Below are 20,259 nucleotides of genomic sequence, written 5' to 3'. Positions count from 1 at the left end.
TATACTCCTTCCAATCTCCATTGACCCTATGCAATGATTCTTTATCATGTATCTTACTATAGATTAGTTTATTTTGTTCTTAAGTTCGGTAAGATTTATATAGTACCTACTCCTTTATGACTTGGTTTTGAGAGTATTTAATGTTTTGTTTATTGATAATTTGATTATCATATACCCTTTTTTCTTCTTTTACTTTTAACTCATCTTTGCCTTTATACTTTAGGAGAATTTATTGGAAGCATATAACTAAGCCTTGATTTTTTTTTAATCGAGTTTTACAATTTATTCATTTTGTTTGGAGTTATTAGTCTATTTAGTGTTTTTGAAGTCTTTAATTTTAAATGTTTAGTACACTTTGATTTAAGTATACTAACTTAATATTACTTTTATACGCGATCCATTTTTTGCTCTTTTCTTTCTTTCCTGTCTTTCCCATCCTCTTTTGGATTATTCCAATTTTTTTTAATCAATTTATTTTATTTTATTTATATATTTAGGCACATTTTGATTATTATAGCATATGTTAGAATGCTATATAAAACATATATATATATATGTTTTTTGAAGGATAGTTGTCATACAATATTACACTAGTTTTAAGTATATGACATAGTAATTTGACAATTCTTACATTACTCAGTTTTCCCACTGAGCATGGGCATGTTATACAATATGATTGAGTATATTCCCTATGCTGTACTTTTTGTCTCCATGAATGGGATTAAAAGGATGTTCATTCTTAAAACACATAATTAATATTATGACATGTAAGGAAGCTTTTTAAAAAATATTTAATTTATTTATTTGACAGAGAGAGAGAGATCACAAGTAGGCAGAGAAGCAGGCAGAGATAGAGGGAGGAAGCAGGCTCCCTGCTGAGCAGAGAGCCTGATGCAGGACTTAATCCCAAGACCCTGAGATCATGACCTGAGTGGAAGGCAGAAGCTTTAACCCTGAGCCACCTAGGTGCCCCTAAATGTAGGAAACTTTTAAGTATATACTTCTGTTTATTGCATCTGTGCTGTTGTCAGTTTCCCTTTGCCCTGTATCATAAAACTGCACAATACAGTGTTACTGTTTTTGGTTCAATTCGTAGACTTTTAAATAAATTTAAGGTAGTATAAACTAAAAATATGTTTATATTTATCCATATACTTACCATCTTCTTGGTTTTCTTTCTTTATTATTTTATGCAAATGTGAATTTCCATGTGACCTTTTTTTTCTTTTCCTGAAACATATACTTTAATATCCTTTGTAATTCAGGTCTGCTGGTAACATGTTCTTTTCATCCAACTTTTGGAAGGACGCTTTTGTTTGATATAGAGCACCTATGGGAAAATATTTATTGTTCTTGTTCCAGCGTTTTACGGATGTTGTTTCATTGTGTTTATTTCTCTTTCTCACCCTCCCTCTCTTCTTCCCTACTTTTTATGAGAAGGCAGCTGTGATTCTTCTGTTACTTCTCCATAAGTATGAGCCTTTTAATCTGGCTTTCTTCAGTATTCTGTGTCTTATCTTTAATTCCCAGCAGTCTATTTTGTGTGTAGGAGTTGTTTCACAAGCTTTCTGGATCACAGGTTGATGTTTTTCACAAAGTTTGGGGAAGTTTTGGCCATCACTCTTGACCTCTTTTTCTGACCCATTTTCTTCTTTCCTCTTCTAAGAAACACCAGTGACAAGGACATGTATCATACACTGGCTATTTTAACACTGGCCTCTGAGACTGTTTATTTATTTTCCTCCCATCTTTTTTTTTTTTCTTTTCTCCTCTTTATTCTTTAGGTTTGGTCATTTCTACTGGACTGTATTCGAATTCACTAACATTTTCTCATGCTGTATCTAATCTCCCACTAAACTCGCTCATTAAGTTTTTCAGTTCAGATGTTTGTATTTTTGTGTTTCCATTTGTTTCACTTTCATAGATTTCTGTTTCAGTTCTGAGAGTCCCCATCTGAGTATTCATCATGTTTCGGTGTAACATCTTTGTCATATTTGTTATAGCTGTTTTAAAGTCTTGATAATTTCTGTATCTGGCTTGTATTGGGTTATGTTTCTGTGCACTCTTTTTGCTTGATGATGGGTCATGTGTTTTGCATCTCTCTTTTTATTATAGAGAGGCTATTGAGAATAGATAACACATTCTAGGAAGTCTTGAATATGTTATAACTCCAGAGTCTCCCCTCCTTACATGATTTCTGGTATCTCTATTAGCTGTCATCCTGTGGCAGCTACTCTCTGTTAGGTCTTACTGAGGGTGGCTTAGTAGGTTAAGTGTCAGACTCTTGATTTTGCCTCGGGTCATGATCTCTTGGTCCTGGAATGTCACTGAGTGTGGAGCCTGCTTCCTCTCTCTTCTTCCTCTGCCCCTCCCCACTCCCATCTCTCTCTCTCTAGAAAACAAACAAACAAAAGACTCCCTGTGTACCTATGCAGCCCTGCCCTCAAGCAGTAGTGTGCATTTCAAGTGAAATTCTGGGGCTCCGCTCTGCATATTTCTACCTCTTTTGTTACTTACTGGAAAATTCCAGCCAATTTATGGGTCTAGAACACAAGTATCTTCTCTGCAGTTCAGCAATATGTATTCTGTTTGGCTTTTAACTTCCTGCATTTCAATCCAGAACATGGAATACATTCAGAAATTAATGTGAACATGAGACTCCCTTCAATCATTTCCCTTTTCTTAGAGATCACATATGTGCTAGTTCATTTCATGCAAGAAGCAGTAGCCAAGGCAGGATTACACATGCAAAAGATATACTGGAGGAGGGATTATAACCAATACCCTGAAGGCAGCCAGAGGAGGCAGGGAGAATCATCAAATTTAGATAAGTCTCAGCCCTTTGAAGGAAGAGGGAAGGGAGGAGGCTGTGTAGGAAGTGAAATCTCAGTCTTTAGTACAATTCTGTGAGTTTTGGTCAAGCATATGGAGAATCCTTAAAGCAAAGTTGCCCATTAGAGGGCATGAGTATTTCTGCCCTAATTATTCATTAGTCAGAAGCAGCCCATAGGAAGTACATCTTGGCCAGAATGGGGTGGTAAGTTCATAGTGTAGCCCTGGGGTCCTCTATCATTTATGCTTTCTGCAGCAGGGCATGTCAGCAGTCCATTTTCATAGCTACTTGCCACTACCTATCCCCACGTGCTCTCTGCCCCAGATTCACTTCTCTATCCTAGTTTAAGAAGCAGTTCTTGTATGATTCTCCTGGGTCTGTCTTTCTAAGAGGAATCTTAGAAGGCAGTAGTTAGTTAAACAAATACAGCCCTCACCACTGCAAATGTTCATAGGGCTATATCCTATATTCATTGTCTCTCTCCTCCTCTAACCCTCAGCTATCACCATGGAAGGTCTTGGTGGCTTACTTAGCGGTTTGACCCAAACCTTCATTCATGAGTGTTCTGACTCCTTGGTAGTCATCTTTCTAGGACAAGTTTGCTCCATGTGTGTCTTCACAATTACATTATAGGAATGGAGTAATGGGAAATCACAGGAAATGTCCAAGTAGGTCACATTGAATTCCATATGTATTCCTTCCGCCTCCAACATGTGTATCATCATGCCTGCAAAGATTTTCTCACCCACTGGGACATTTTTCCAGGTCACGGCTGGTGAAATTATTAGGAGTTGGGCTACACCTTGCACTAGTGTCCCCCCTTCCTTTCAAGATTGCATCTTGATGGATAGCAGGTCAGCCAGTTCAAAATCTTGATCTTACCACCTATTTTTTGATTAATCCTGGTACCATTTGTCTTATTTCACATATTATGAAAGGTGACCATTTCCATTACTCTCTGGGAGAACCCATAACAGCCACTCCATTTTTTCCCACTTATTATGGCAGGACACTTTGCTTCTGATAGTTAGATGCTGCCTTTGGCCTCTATATTTTCTAGATTCTATCATCCTCCTTACCTCTGAGAACACGGTTCTGTAACAGCATTTATTACCATGAGCCCTACCAACAGAAGACAGGTGCCTTTCAGTGTCTCAAAAATGATGGTGTTTCTCTTACTAGTGCATTACAACTGCTTTTGTAATTGGGGTATATTTCAGGCTTTCCCTTAGAATGCAGTTAACTGGTTTTCTAGCCTTACATAGTATATCCAGTAGCTTGGCCATTTTTGTGAATTTTTTGAATTCCTCTTCTTTATGTCTACCATGACAATTTTGGCTTCTCTACTCTACTTATTACTGGCTATCATTTTCTCTAGGCTTCCAGGAATCATCTTGACAATGTATTAGCATTGTTTTCTGAGGTCTTTGTCAAGGTCTCAAATCCTTTATAATGGGATAATTCCTTCTTATCAATTAAACAAATCCTTTTCCAATCTCCTGTTCTGCCTTTTTCCATATAGAAGAGTCAGGATATAGTCCCAATCATACTCCTCTAGCTCCTTTAAGTGTATATTGATTAGGTCCTACAGAACCCACTAGAAGTTTATTGGGAAGCGCCCTCAAGTTCCCTTGGGGATATAGTCCCTTATTTTCCTTACCATGCCTCACACTTTCCCAGCCTAGAGGCTAAATGGAGAGCTACTGGCAGGTATTGAATGATGTTCATGATGTCCTATGAGGCAGTGGTCATTGCATCATTTTCAAGCAATGGAGGCATGCTAGCCTTTACTCAGAAGGAATGGGCCTCTCTTCAAGCCCAGAGGATTTAAGGGCTCTGGAGTTAATGTTTATGAGTTTATCAACCCAGATGTCCCCAAGTTAAGTCTCATGGTCTCACTCTTTTTGACCAAGAATCTATCACTGATACATCCTTTGTTGGAAAGACTGACAATTCAACCTTCTCTAGAAGGCTCTCTGCTACTATTAGAATTAATTTCTGGGCCAAATTCTCAGGGTTTTTTTTTTTTTGTTTTTTTGTTTTTTGTTTTTTTCCCCTGCCTCCAGCTACAGGAGATAAAAGCCTCTTTATAAGCTGCCAAGGAGGCCCTCTGAATTTTATAATTCACCTTCAGTTGGTGATTAATCACCCAAAGCCTTTTATTGGTCTTCTCTGATGCATCAAAGTCACTCAGTAAGAGACATCTGATGCAATTTCCTTCTAATACTTCCCTGGCTACTCAAAAGCCTGAGATACTGCACTTGTGAGTACATTCATTTGCACCAGCATACCAAACCAGTTCACCACAGGGTGAGTCTTAATAAATATGTTGCTATAATTGAAGAGCTCCAGCTACTGAAAGTTATGGAGTCCTCCTTGCCCCTTGTTAGCAAAGCATTCAGCTTCAGGGTCCCATAAAACCTATATACTTAGAGTACTACTGATACTGATTGTCTTAAGTCAGGAAAATGGACTGAGATGGAGATTTGTATGTGAGAAGTGTTTTGGTCTGTTTGTACCCTCAATATCAACATTTTTTAAGTGGAGTTGGGATGGCCCTTTAGAATGGCCTTCCCTTGAGACAAAGGAACTATGACTTTACACTCCTTGACAATGGGTAGACTTCTACTTTGGGATGGGGTATGATTTGAGTATAGTTATTCCCTTTAGCTAAAGAGAATTTCTAGAGGGAGACTCAGCTACTGGCATTCTCAAAATGTGGGAGAATGTGTCTCAGTCCTAAAGGGTCTAAGTAGCATGTATTTTAAGCTACAGAAAGTGATTGAGAATGACATTGTATTGGTTGGTCACTCCTTGATTTTGCATTTGTAACAATATTAGGGCTTTTTTCCTATCTGTTTTTACTATAATTTCTGGGAGGATTAACTAAGTTGGTTCAGGTTTCATTAGCTTTTTTTCTGTACTGTCTTTAATATTCATACAGGTGGCACTATATAAAGTTACATGTGTTAGAGTTTTGTTATTTAACATTTCTATAAGAATGAGAATATATTTCTTTCAAGACACTCAGGATTTTTAGCAAAAAGATGGCTTTTTCTGAGGCTTACTAAGTCTAACTTCAGCAAACCCAATTGCTCTGTAAGCTTTAGAAATATGGGCCATTTAATTAATTCTTGGCGGCTTAAAGGAAAATAAAAAGAAGTGAAGAAAAAATAAATACCACCTACTGTTTTAAGTGGATTTTGTTCATCTTGCAGTCTGAAGTGGCCCATTGTTAATTTTGGAAATCCTTTACAATATTTAACTTTCCGATCACCTTTAATGCTACTGAGATTTACTATCTAAATGAAACAATCAAAATAAGAGACAGTGATATAAGCGGCAAGCACCTCTGCTCTATTTTCTCTTTGCAGTAGGATAATAAAGCTCAGGTCCATTGATCCAGGCACCACTGTATAGGAGCATCCCATGGCTCATAGCACAAAATCCCAAAGATAATATGTGCAGAATCACACTCTAATACAATAGTAAAAGCCCAATAGTAAGGTAATGTTCAACATTATGGTTTGAAGAAAGATTATTTTTTTTTGTGAGAGATTGCACATTCAAACATATTGAATGCTCAATGTGGCATTTATTTGGATGGGCAATGAAAAATTCATACAAATGTTCATGAATGATCACATGGTTGCACATAATGTTCAGCAATAGTTACCTAAATGTTTTCATATTTCCATGGAAAATTCATATATAAAGCTTGAAAGCACACATTTGAATGTATGATTAATGAAAATAGATTAATTGATATTATTCTACCATCATCTACCCACTCTAATCTTTACATCGATCTTAGTATTGTTTCCAAATATAAAAATAAAATGTGGCATGAGAGCGGTAAGGATATTTGACAGGTTATTTGAAAGAATGAGGATATAAAAGCACAAATGAATTAGGAGCCATTTTATTATTTTTTCATAGATTGAAGAGAGACAGTTGTTGAGTCAGTCTTTTAGAAGCTTGTGAAAATAGGGGTGGCTCAATTAACTTTGAGTGCTTGGAAGAGTGCTGTGTTTGACAGAAAAGGCAGAAGATTCTGCTTCTTTATTTCCTGTTTCACCCAGTGTGACTGCAGAGCTGAACCAAAATATTCCTATTCACTGGATAAAATTTTGAGGGTGGAGGATAAAATCAAGGGAGTATAGGTATTATATACATTCTAAGTATCTATGGAGAAGAAGAAAGATGGCTGGGGAAATTCCTCACAAATTACTTTGACTCTTGCCTCAGGACCAATAGGAGAGGTTTAGAAAAAGCCCCCCCGCCCCCCCCGCCTTCCCAAAATCAATCTGATTCCTGTAGATTGGGAGTTAGAATAGGAACACCTTTCCCAAAGTTTAATTATTACTGTGTATAATATTGCTTTCTCTTTAGGAATGTTAACACCAAAGGCTAAGGTTGAAAAACCTCTTACCCTTGTGTGATTAAAACTGCTTATTAATTGTCACACTAATTGTAGAGTTTTAACACATGAGTCTTTGAAGTATCTGAAGTCATTAGTGCTCCTGAGTTTCCACAGCTATCCTTATGTGCAGCTGATGTTTATGCCTTTGGGACAATAGTAAACATTCTAGATATTTAATAGTAGAATAAAAAAATACTACTGTTTTCCTTTTACATCAGCTTTTCAGTGTTCCCTCTTCTGATGCTTTTTCTATAACCTCCACCTGTTCCTCTTCATAATAGCTCCTCTTCATTATACCCTATAAAGTATGTCCTTGTTAGTTTTTCAAACATTCATTTTAAGTTGCCTGTTTTCTTGTTAGTATTTTAATAAGGCCTAAGGGATTAATGTAAATGGGATTCCAGTGGCTAATTTTATGTGTCAACTTGGAAGATGAAATTAACATTTAAGTTGATGAGTTCTGGGTAAATCAGATTGCTCTTTATAAAGTAGGTGGGCCTCATGAATCAGTTGAAGTCCTGAATAGAACAAAAATATCAACCTCCCTGAGAAGGAAAGAATTCTTTAGCAAACTCCCTTTGGAGTTCATCTGCACCATTGGCTCTTCTCTGTCTTGAGCCCCAGGGTTCATACTGGATTTTGGCCTCACCAGTCTCCATAATTGTGTGAGCCAACTTTTTACAATAAATCTCTGTCTCTCTGTCTCTGTCTCTCTCTCTCCCCCACCTTCTGTCTCTCTACATATTTATCTTATTAGTTCTATTTCTCTGGAGAACCCTAATACAGCTATCATATAAAATTTGGCTATTCAAATTAGATAAAAGTGCTTTTCAGAAAGTTAATCATGATTACATTGTTAACTCCACTCCATGGTTATATCTAGGTCCTTAAATTCTCTCTGCTTGGATAGCAAAGCCTGTTTAATGGAGAGATTATATCGCTAACTGTGTTGCCAGGGCAGCTTTATGACTACACACCAGTATCTTTCTCAAGACAGTGACAATGAAAGCAGGTTTTTTAATATTTGAAATCCCAAAATATAGCAAATGGGAAAGGAAGAAAGATGGAATTTATAATGCCTGTAAATATTAATATCACCTGTTTTAGGGGGAAAAAAAAGAGTATTAGGTATAGAATAGCTTGATAATCAGGGCAAAAACTCCTAAAGTTACTATTAAAACTTGACTTTTCTTTCAAATATTTCTGCTAAATACCTTCCTAGCTGGTAGAATCAGTGGGATTATGCAGTGAAATTTTAAACTTTATTTTTTCTTTCTTTCTTTTTTTTTTTTTTACATAGTTGTGGCCTTAATTCTCTAAACAAGCAACATCACACTTACTGCCTAAGAGCATTTTTTGGCTCTACAGTGTTGCTTAGGTATATTTTCAAAGTAGGACTCTGCCATCAGAACACACTGGAAATTTTATATAATCCTTTAAATTCTTGTGGATTTTAGAAAAGAACAGTAATCTATCAATTTTGTATTTATTTTTTCAGAAGTGTCCAGAAGTATTCCTCAGAAAAAAATGTGCATAGGCAACGAGTTTCTTGATAAAAAGTTTCTTCATCAAAACTACACAGAGGACTTATGCTTCCAGGTAAGTTTACTCCCCTCCATAAACAACTAGAAAATTTGACAGAACATTTGTTTTCAGGTACTGGGTGGCAGATAACACAAGACTGACTGTGACAGAAGAGAAACAAGAGAATTAACAGCTCTCAATCACTCTGGCTTTCTTCCTACAGGCAATTTTTTGAAATCCTAGAGCAGGGAGGGTCGACACAAAAGATGTAGTTTGAAGTTTGGAAAAGCCATGGTGGCTAGAATATTGGAAGCAGATTACCAGTGAAGAGAGAGTTACACAGAGAAAGCTCTGGAAATCTGCATAAGGATCCTTTGGAGTCTTAGACTGAATACCAATCTGTGTGTATAAGGTTAAAGTCCATGAGAGCAGGCAAAGAAAAATTTCAGAGGAAATAATTGCAAAGTAACTGTAAGCCAAACAATTGCTGTACCTCAAAAAAAGACGGGGCCATGGATCCTTCTGAAACCCAGCAACCATAGTGAAGAAACCTCATTACATACGTAGGGCACTTAGTAGAGATGCAAAGCCATGCTTTAGTAATTGGGCTGAACTACTCCTCTAGAATAGATTACTGTAGATTGAGGTCAGCAAACTAAGAACCAAATCTGAACCTCTGCCTGATTTTATAAATAAAGTTTTATTGGAACACAGCTTTTCTCATTATTTACATATTATCTATGGAGATTTTTGTGTTACAACAGAGTTGATTAGTTTAGATAGAGCTCTTTTAGCCTGCTGAACTTGAAACTGATGCTGTTTGGCCTTTTTACAAAAACTTTGTTGAGTCCTCCTCTAAACTCACCCCGAGTGATAGGATTTTCATGCAACTCAACAGCCTGTCAAAAAAGTTCAATATTGTTAAAAGTCAGACAACAAAATTCAGTAATCAACAATCTGAAAATTTCCAATGCCTGTCATCCAATGAAAATATTGCTTGTTTGTTTGTTTAGCAAGGGTGAATGCAAAAACACAAGCATCAAAAACAGGTAGGAAGGACTGAAGACACTTAGGTAAGGAACTATCAATCTCACTTAGCCTAGGGTTCGTAAGGCTCTACAGAAAAACTACAACAAAGGAGCAGGGGCTAATGAGCATAGAGTTGCTTCCAACAGACACACTCCTACCCTTCCACCAGCTCAGTATTGAGGGAGCAGGCAAAATGTTCAATCTGCATACTTTGAAAGTTCTGCCTAAGTTGTCTTCTAAGTTGGCTATATCAAGAGCTATAGATACCATTTTGTTTCTATTTTTATCATTAGTCTTCAGAGCATTCTGATTTTTATTGTGGCTTATATGTCCCATAGTGTTTTTAATGAAATTCGGGAGATGGAGATACCCTTAAAATTTGCCTCATAAGTGAGAGATATACTATATATATTTTTACCTTTGTTTTATTGGAATCATCATCATCCTGAATTTAAACTACAGTGCTATCATTATCCTATGAAGAGGGGTTATCAAGTTAATAACTTCATGTCCATTCTGTTTAGATTTCCTCCCATCTTCCCATGGTATGTTGGGAAGATAATCTATATGCTTTGGCTAAATATTATTATACAATTTTACTTTAATTTACTTTACATGTTTAATACACTTACATGATTAATTGTATTCAGTTTATATTTTAGTATAACATTCTATTTTATGATTTTATGTATTTATATATGTAAATATTTATCATGATAAGTGTACTCCTTAATCCCCTTCTCCTATTTCCCATATCCCCCAACCCATATCCCTTCTGGTAACCATAAGTTTGTTCTCTATAGTTAAAAGTCTCTTTTTTGGTTTGTCTCTCTCTCTCTTTTTTTCCTTTGATCATTTGTTTGGTTTCTTAAATTTCACATATGAGTGAAATCATATGGTATTTGTCTTTCTCTAAATGACTTATTTTGCTTAGCATTATATTCTCTAGTTCCATCCTGTTCCGTCCATCCAAAAATTTGCTATTTCCAAATAGCAAAATTTTATTATTTTTTATGGCTGGAAAATATTCTGTTGTGTATATATACCATGTATTTGATACTCATTCATCTATCAGTGGAAACTTGGACTGATTCCATATTTTGACTGCTGTATATAGTGCTGCAGTAAACATAGGGGTATATGTATCCCTTTGTATTAGTGTTTTTGTATTCTTCAGGTAAATATCCAATAGTGTGATAACTGGATCATAGGGTAGTTCTATTTTTAACTTTTTGAGGAAACTCCATATCATTTTCCACGGTGGCTGCACCAGTTTGCATTCTACTAACAGCACAAGAAGGTTCGTTTTGCTCCACATCCCCCCCAACACTTGTTTATTTCTTGTGTTTTTTATTTTAGCCATCCTGACAGGTATGAGGTGATATCTTATTGTAGTTTTGATTTGAATTTCCCTGATGATAAATGTGTCTGTTAGCCATTTGTGTGTCTTTTGGGGAAATGTTTGTTTATGTCTCATTAAATTATTTGGTTTTTGGCTGTTGAGTTTTGTAAGTTCTTTATGTATTTTGTATACTAACCCTTTATTGGATATGTCATTTGCAAATAATCTCTCATTTCATAGGTTGCCTTTTAGTTTTGTTGTTTCCTTTGCTGTGCAGAAACTTTCTATTTTGATGTAGTCTCCATAGTTTATTTTTACTTTTATTTCCCTTGTCTCAGGAAACATATCTTGAAAAATGTTGCAATGGCTGATGTTGAGAGATTACTGTCTGTGCTATCTTCAAGGGTTTTTATGGTTTCAGGCCTCACATTTAGATCTTTAATCCATTTTGAGTTTCTTTTTGTGTATGCTGTAAGAAAGGGGTCCACTTTCATGCTTCTGCATGTTTCTGTCCAGTTTTCCCAACACCATTTGTTGAAGAGACTGTCTCTTTCCCATTGGATATTCTTTCCTGCTTTGTCAAAAACGAATTAACCATATAATTGTGTGTTCATTTCTGAGTTTTCTGGTCTATTCCATTGATCTGTTCGTGTATTTTTATGCCATATGATGCTATTTTAATTACTACAGCTTTGTAATATAATTTGAAATCTGGAGTTGTGATACCTGCAATATATATATATATATATATATATTTACATATATATTTTATTTATATTAATAAATAAATAAAATCTTAAATATATATGCACACACATATGTAAATATATTTTACATATGTAAATATATATTTACATATATGTGTGCATATATATTTAAGATTTTATTTATTACTTAAATATATATATACACACATATGGGTATATATATGTATATACATATGTATATATACACATATGTGTGTGTATACACATATGTATATGTATATATATATTTAAGATTTTATTTATTTATTTGAGAGAGGGAGAGAGAGAAAGAGAGAGAGTGCGCAGCAGCAAGGGAAGTGGCAGAGGGAGAGGGAGAAGCAGGCTTCTCACTGAGCAGGAAGCCTGATGAGGGGCTCTATCCCGGGACCCTGGGATCATACCGGAGTCAAAGGCCGACGCTTAACTGACTGAGCCAACCAGGTGCCGCTGTGATAACTCCAGTTTCATTTTTCTTTTTTCAAGATTGCTTGGGGTATTCAAGGTCTTTGTGGTTCTGTACAAATTTTCGGATTGTTTGTTCTAGTTCTGTGAAAAGTGCTATTGGTATTTTGATAGGGATTGCATTAATTCTATAGATTGCTTTGGGTAGTTAATATAATACTCCAGTTTTCACTGGATTACAAGTCAGGTACTCTTACCTGAAAGTTTTAGTTACTTATATTTAAACCTTTGCCATTGTTTTTTCAACACTAGGCTTTCTTTAAAAAGTTCATGACACCTAACTGGAATATGATAACTTCAATGACCCCAGACCCTGGTGTAAAGACATTTTTGAATCAAGTTTTGGCATTTTGTTTGAGCTTTAACAATGCAGATTATAACATTGTACTACAGTTCTGAGATGTACTAAAAAATAAGAGGCATAAGGCTAATTGTACCAGGTGGTGCATTTCATTTGTAATGACAAAGCTTATTACTACCCAAAATGAGTTTACTGTAAAAGAATGTTAAGAATTCCTATCTAGTGCATCACCAATTTCTTTAATTACCCCCATTAATGTGCTTTCACTAGCAATACACGGTGCTGACAAGCTACCCAGAATTAAATATTTAATTAATACTGCACCTTTCTTATTAAAGGAAATATTTAAATATAGCACAAGGAAAAAAATGAATATAGCACAAGGAACTTTAAGTCCAATAATCTTCAGTTATGTGAATGAAGATTAAAGAACATATTCTCTCTTAGGGAAGTTGATGGTAATTGCTGAGTTTCTTTAATAATAAAAATTGGATTCAACAAAATATAAACAACACAAATAATCATATGTTTAAGAGGCTTAACATTTTAGTGTGTTAATTACCTTCAAAGATATATTCTGCCTCAAAGCTTCTTTACATGCTGAGGAACATATTGAGGAATTATAAACATGTCGTGTAAAATATGTTGTCATATATTCTCCAGTAACTAGGTTTCAGAAAAGCCTGCCCAAGGCTTAAGAAAAAATCAGAGAGCACTTTAAGTGTTATCTGCCTATATAAAAAGCAGTAGTTCATTGATTAAATGAATTATGGTAACCTAGTGAAATGCAGAAATTAAAATGCATATGTATAATAAAATAATGTGTAACTAGTAAAATAGTATTTTTATAAGAATATTTGATGTTAGTAAAATATTCATGATACTTTAAATAAAATGCAGTTGTTAAATAATTATGTGTACTTTGTGATAAAAATAGTACAGATGAGTATAACATGTGTGTATATATGTATATATAGAATGTGTAGAAAGTCAGAGAATGAGAGAGAGAGAGACTGACTCCTTAGCACCTTTAAAGAATTATAACCAAGTGGTAACAAGCATCATTGGGGTAGTGGGGTTCTGTGTTCTTATTTTTCTTATGCTTTAAAAATATTTTTAAATTTTCATTATGAATATATATAACAATTATAATAAGGCAATGACAATTGCAAAAATTTTTCATTAATAATCTTAAAGAAAATATATTTATTAATTATTTAATATAAGCCATACTAATAATTGCTTATTTCAACAGAAAAAAAAATCTTTTTTTTTCCCCTAAAATCAGGTAGAAATATTAACCAGTGAGTACTATATATCCTAGATTTTATAATATTGTTATATGTTATAATTATGATAACTCCTAATCTACCTGCTCCATTTTATACCCACCAAGAAAGGAACCTGGTAATTCCTTTGTATCTCATCTCATATGTTAATCTCACAAATGAATATGAAATTTGTGGTGGACGCTACATATGGCCCCAGGAAACATGCATTCCATTAGAAATCAGGAGTGAAGGGACGCCTGGGTGGCTCAGTTGGTTAAGCGACTGTCTTCGGCTCAGGTCATGATCCCAGCGTCCTGGGATCGAGTCCCACATCGGGCTCCTTGCTCAGCAGGGAGCCTGCTTCTCCCTCTGCCTCTGCCTGCCATTCTGTCTGCCTGTGCTTGCTCTCTCTCCCTCTCTCTCTCTGACAAATAAATAAAAATCTTTAAAAAAAAAAAAAAAAGAAATCAGGAGTGTTGCGTGATAATGACTGACAGCTGAGTGCTTCTCTCAGAAATGTTTTGTTTGAAAGGAGTTGAGCCCCCCTAGCCTCCATGATCCCACCCCAGGAGTGGCCAGCATCCATCTCTGGCTAATATGGGGCAACAGAGGGCTAGCTGCTATGCCTTGATTTAGGAGTTCTCTAAAAGGCCATCTTCTTCTTAGATAACTATGGCGTTGTCTGATGCTTGCTTTCCTGTTGTATCTAGTTCTTCCTTCTTGTCTTCCCAATCCTGCCTTATGTACATTCTCATAGATACCGTCCTGAGACTATGGCTCTGTGCGCTTCCTGCGCGCACATCATTGTCTCTGGGCTTATTTTGCAGGGAACACATCAAACTGATTATACAAAATTGCTTCCTGTGAATATTTACTGGAATTACGCAGGAAATGTTAAGGACCTAAGTTTGAAGGAGAGCCTATTTTCAGTTCAAATTCCACATGAGAGAGATTTCTTTCTCCTGCCTTCATAGTTAACATGGCAAAGGACCCTGAAATAAGTAGGGCATTTCAGGATAGAGAGAGCTGTAGCCTAAGAAGACAGACAGACACTATTTCTGTGCAAAACAAGTAAATCTGTCAGTCAGCATATTGCAGAACATATCAGAGAGAAGCAAAGTCTTTGTGGAAATAAGTTGATGTAGATTCTACTTAAAGCAAACTGTGGGCTTTTTTTTTTTTTTTTAAATTTCAAAGGCTATGTATTTGGTGGTAATGGCTCATAAAATCATTGTCAGAAGGAAAAGGATCAGCAGAGTTGGGATAATTTAATTTAATTCAATTAAAGAAATACTTATTAAATTCATCCTATATTTTTCTAGCACTGTTCTGATGCTGGGAACAGAGCCGCCAAACATAGAGGAAAAAAAAGGAAGAAAAATCTACTTCATTACTGATGATAAATATTAATGAGAAAAATAAAACCAGTGAAAGGAACACATAATGCTGGGTGGGGTTTGAGATTTAAACAGGATGAAGAAAGAAAGAGGAGTTCTTTGACTTCACCCCAAACGAGTTGTTGGAGCGAGCCATCGTGTTTTCTATGGGAAGAAAATGAAAAATCAATTTTAGAAAAGATTATGATAGAGACTGTATGGGGAGTGACCATGGGCTCCCATTTCCTCACTTTCTTAATGAGGTGAAATACAGAACTTCTTACCTATTTCTCCCCCATTCCTCACTGTTCAGACCCCTCACTGTTTCAACTCTTCGGCCATTCCCACAGTTCTGGAAGCCTTCTATCTAAATTCAAATATTATTCAGTCTTTAAAAAGAAGGAAATCGTGCCATTTTTGATAATGTGGATGAATTTGGAGGACATTATGTTAAGTGAAATAAACCAGACATCAAAAGACAAATATTTCATGATATCGCTTATGTGGGAACAAAAAATGTCGAATTTAGAGAGACAGAGCATAGAAAGTTAATTGCCAGGGGCAGGGAGGTGGTAGAAATGAAGAAATGTTAGTCATAAGATACAAACTTTTACTTATAAGATAGGTAAATTCTAGAGATCTAATATACAGTGGGGAAGGTATAGTTAATCTATTGTGTATATGAAATTTGCTAAAAGGTGAGATGGTCAGAGTTCTCACCCCCCCATACACACATATATACTTTATTTCTAGGATTTCTGACTTCTCAAAGATTTTTCTTCATAGCACTCTGTTTTAAGAAATTCCTCTAGACACAGTTCTATAATTTCCTGTGCTATTTCTGCAACATACTTAGCTATTAACATCAAAATTCAGGTATCCTAAATGGATACACCAGATATGCACTACACCTTCCATATATCATCTTAATTCTGGTTGTTTCTGCCTGAGTTTCTTACATCTCCACAATTTACTTTTTTTCCTAATGCATCCTTCACTATCTTACTCCCTCTTTCATCTATTTCTTTGGGTGATTTTTGCATCCTTAGTGAATGCCATCCTTGACACTTTCTTTCATAAGAGTCAGGTTGGCTCGTGGCCCAGGAGACAGCAAGTTATACTGGGTTTTCTAATATACTTCAAAAGCCCTGAATTGCATTCTGACATCAAAGAGCCATAGAATGATAGAATGACAGCCCTAGATTGTACTTTGAGAAATCATCTAGTTTAATCCCTCTCCTTCTAAAAGGTTAATAATTGCAGTCGAGGTAGTGGCTATTGTATACTTTTTTTTTTTTTTTTAGGTCCTTTTCCTTTCACTCAAGCCAACATGGATGGCATTTCTCCCATCTCACAAGTTACCCTATTCCAATATTTAAATTCTCACAGAGATCTATTTCTTTTTCTTCTTCTTTTAGGAAATATACATTTCCTTAGTATTTCCTCTGGCTCAAGTATTATGAAAACTTGAGAAACAATTTGTTCGTATCTCTGTCATTCAATGGTACTAACTTTATAAGATGGTCATTATTGCGTCGTGATGTCTTCACTGGTAGAGTAGGTACAAAATTCATCGTCTACAAATACGAGTTGCCCAAGTAAAATTTTCTTTTTCATGAGTGGACTTAGGTATTGGGTCCCAACTTCTGCTTTTACTAGAAAATTAGTGCCAACTTAAGGTAAAAGCAGTTTTCTCTGTCTCTCTCTGTCTCTGCACCCCCCCCCCCCCCGCTCGTCCCCCGTTCTTCTAGCGGTTAGATAATCTGTCAGTTTGGTATTTTCCTTTCTCCTCCATTGTTTCCCCCTTCTCTCTTTTGGGTTTGGAAGATGAGTGAGGCGGTGGGCAGGAACTTATATGCCAACTGTTGAATTGTCCTTCTGTTTGCTCTGTAGTTCAGCAGGTGAGCACTGTTGGGAGGCCTCTTCAGACCTACTTTTCTACTCAGCCTCATCCTGAGGATGCAGAAAACTTGGAGATATTCTCTCATGTTATTTCATATTTAAAAGAAAATGGTGGTAGTAGTGTACACAGAATAAGGGTTTCTTTTATTTCTTTGTTTTTGCTTCATTTGCTTTTGTCTTAGTTTTGCTTCCTCGAGTTCCTCATGGTATAGAAGATACTGCTTTTCTTGACCCCAGAATCTGTAAAAAGTATATGGATTTATCTCCTGATACACACTTCCTCAAGAACCCTGATGGATCGAGCAAGGTGCAGGTTTGCATCTAGTATGAATATCCACTTTGATCCTCAGTATTTTGCTATATATCATGCTATTTTCTCTTTTGGGGTTTGGAAAAATGAACTTTTATCCTTCAGGCTATAATTTATAGTAAAAAACTTCATGTGTTAAGTCCTCCAGATCTGAGAGGGATGTAAGTGCTGGCTAAGGTTCTGTTCTTGTGGACTTTACATGGCTCTGAGGTCTGGTCCTGAGAGCTCTAAGCCATCCTGAATGTCTGCTGTAGGACTTCTCACTATCTTGGTCTTCCCTCAAAGTACTGTTTCTTCCCATTTGCCCAAAGTGACCAAACTTCTAACCTGAAATGATTCTTTCAGAATTAGTATTTCTTCTCCACTCAGGCATTTTGTTCTGTTAGCTATTCAACTTTCAGATAGAGGCTATATATCACCAAGACTCAGGATAATTTCTCTTTGTGTATAGAGTTTTTATTTTGTTTTGTTTTGTGGTGAGGTTATGCTTTGCGTAATAACCCTTTTGAAACATAGACGAGTTCCCTTTACATGTCATAGTGTACATCCCATAATGAATTATAGTAGCACAAACTCAGGGTACAAAAATGTCATAATATTTATTTCTATATAACAGAAATAATAGTGACATGACTACTAAACTTTTATTTTCCCCAGAAAGAAGAAACTTAATCTGATAATTTGCAAACACACACTATCATTTTGGAAATTAAAAAATAAAATCTTTTTAGAGAGAGAGATAGAGAGAGAATGGCGGTGAGGGGAAGAGGGAGAGAGGGAATCTTAAGCAGGGTCCATGCCCAGTGCAGAGCCCAAATGTAGGGCTTGATCTCATGGCCCTGTAATCATGACCTGAGAGGAAATCAAGAGTGGGTTACTTAACCAACTGAGCTATCCCGATGCCCACTATTTTGGAAATTGAACACAATCTCAGAAACTTACGTTCAAACAAAAAACAAATAACACTGTATCTTTGTTTTATTGTATGAAAATTAATTTTTTATTATGTCTCTTTATTTTCCAGTTTTGAATACATTTTTTTACAATGAATGATACAGACTTTATGTATACTATATTAAGTATGTGCCATGTAATATGCACTATATCTCCCTATCTTTGTTTCTCTCCGTCTCTCTAACCTGAATATGTGTGAATGGCTGTGTATGATACAAGTTAGAATTCTGAAGCTACGATTGCTCTTGTTCAGTCTAGAGTGGTACTGGTGTCCCCACAGTATGGTGTCACAGTCCAAAGTAATTTCCAAAAACTTAAGTTCTTAATTCATATTCATTAAAGATGAAGAAGGAAAAACAATGCTCAGTGTATATATGCACCATTGCTGTCACTCCAGAGCTGCTCTTGTTCTTCCTTCTTTACTCTTCTTTCCCTCTCAAAAGAAGGAAACTCTAGCAGCCCCACCCCTAGCCTTCCGGGTTCACACAGAGTCCATGAGGTTCTATAGTCTCTGTGCTTAGTATAGCATCATATAGTTTTTGTATACACTTCAGCCTGTATTTATAATATACTGAAGTCCGGACTAGTTTTTTTTTTTTTTGTTCTGTTTTTTTGTTTTTTTTAATGGAGAAAGTCCAACAATTGAAATGCATTTTCTCTTCTCACAAAGTAAGAATAAGACTATTCTCATTTTCAAAGTCAAATTTTAATTTTGAAATAAAATAGCATGTTATTTATAAACAGATTACTGCATAATGACCATGTCTGGTCATTTATCTTGGAATTTTTATTCCAAAAAAAAATTCTGAATCATTTATATTACTTTCCTTTATGTGAGGTCTTACAGTGATATATCATCTCACTAATGAATCTGATCAAATTGTAAAATTTTCGTTGAAAGGTTTGCATACTATTTTTATCTAGCAGATAAATAATTGAAAGAGAAATATGGTGTAAGTTTTGGCATAACAAATACAACATAATTTATCTTAGCTTATTTTAGTTGCTATGCTTTTCAATTAGATTAGTGTCAGCAGCTTACCTCTGTTGCAGCAAAACCCTGGAAGATTTTTTTCTGATTATTACCAGTGGGTTTTCTTGTGAACATTGCCTAAGAAAGTGAGTTTGTATGTGCGTGTGTGTGTGTGCATGTGTGTGTGTGTTTCTTCTCCACTGGTATTGATAGCCACTGGTGTTTTCCTTATTTATTAGCCCATCATTTATAGAACCGTTCTTAATCCTTCAGTATTACTTCAAATATATTTGCTAGGCTGGGCATTTTGCCTATTTATTTTCATTTTTATTACTTGTACAGCATCCAGCATCCCAAAATGTATTGAGAGAGTATCCTTATATATCATTAATTATTCTTACACTTTAGTTTAATGTTAATTTTTACTAAAAAATATTTCTGGGTACATATGCTCCAGGTCTACCTTAAAAATAGTTTCACTTATCTTTTATATTTTTAACTTTTTAGGAAAGTTCCCTATCTAAGGCAAATTTTGCCACATCCCATACATTTTGACTCCTCTCATTGTCATCTAGCAACTCTGCTAGGTCTCCCTGACAGTGTGATCAGACTCTTGTCTCTTGAACGTCTGAGCCAATGACATTCTTGTACTATACCGTTCTGATCCATTTGGGCAAGGTGGTAGATGAAGGTACACTGAGAGCTATTTCCCCTGCCATCACTGTGTGACGGCAGCCCTATCTGTTCCCATCATGGCCACCTACCAGTGTCATGGTAGTGCTTCTCTTCTTGCCTGCTGATTCCTTTGCACAG

General features: G+C 35.8%; 1 long non-coding RNA gene across 1 annotated transcript in view; it reads left to right on the top strand.

The window, feature by feature from the left end:
- The window catches only part of LOC116586087, a 281,544-nt gene that overhangs the window by 20,194 nt on the left and 241,091 nt on the right, over window positions 1-20,259 (top strand). Inside the window, exon 2 of the long non-coding RNA XR_004283883.1 lies at window positions 8,755-8,855. This is a non-coding gene — a long non-coding RNA (uncharacterized LOC116586087). The remainder of the gene's footprint in view (window positions 1-8,754; window positions 8,856-20,259) is intronic.

Source organism: Mustela erminea, chromosome 3 (assembly GCF_009829155.1).
Source record: "Mustela erminea isolate mMusErm1 chromosome 3, mMusErm1.Pri, whole genome shotgun sequence".
Lineage (NCBI taxonomy): Eukaryota > Metazoa > Chordata > Mammalia > Carnivora > Mustelidae > Mustela > Mustela erminea.
This window is presented reverse-complemented; position numbering and strand designations above follow the sequence as displayed.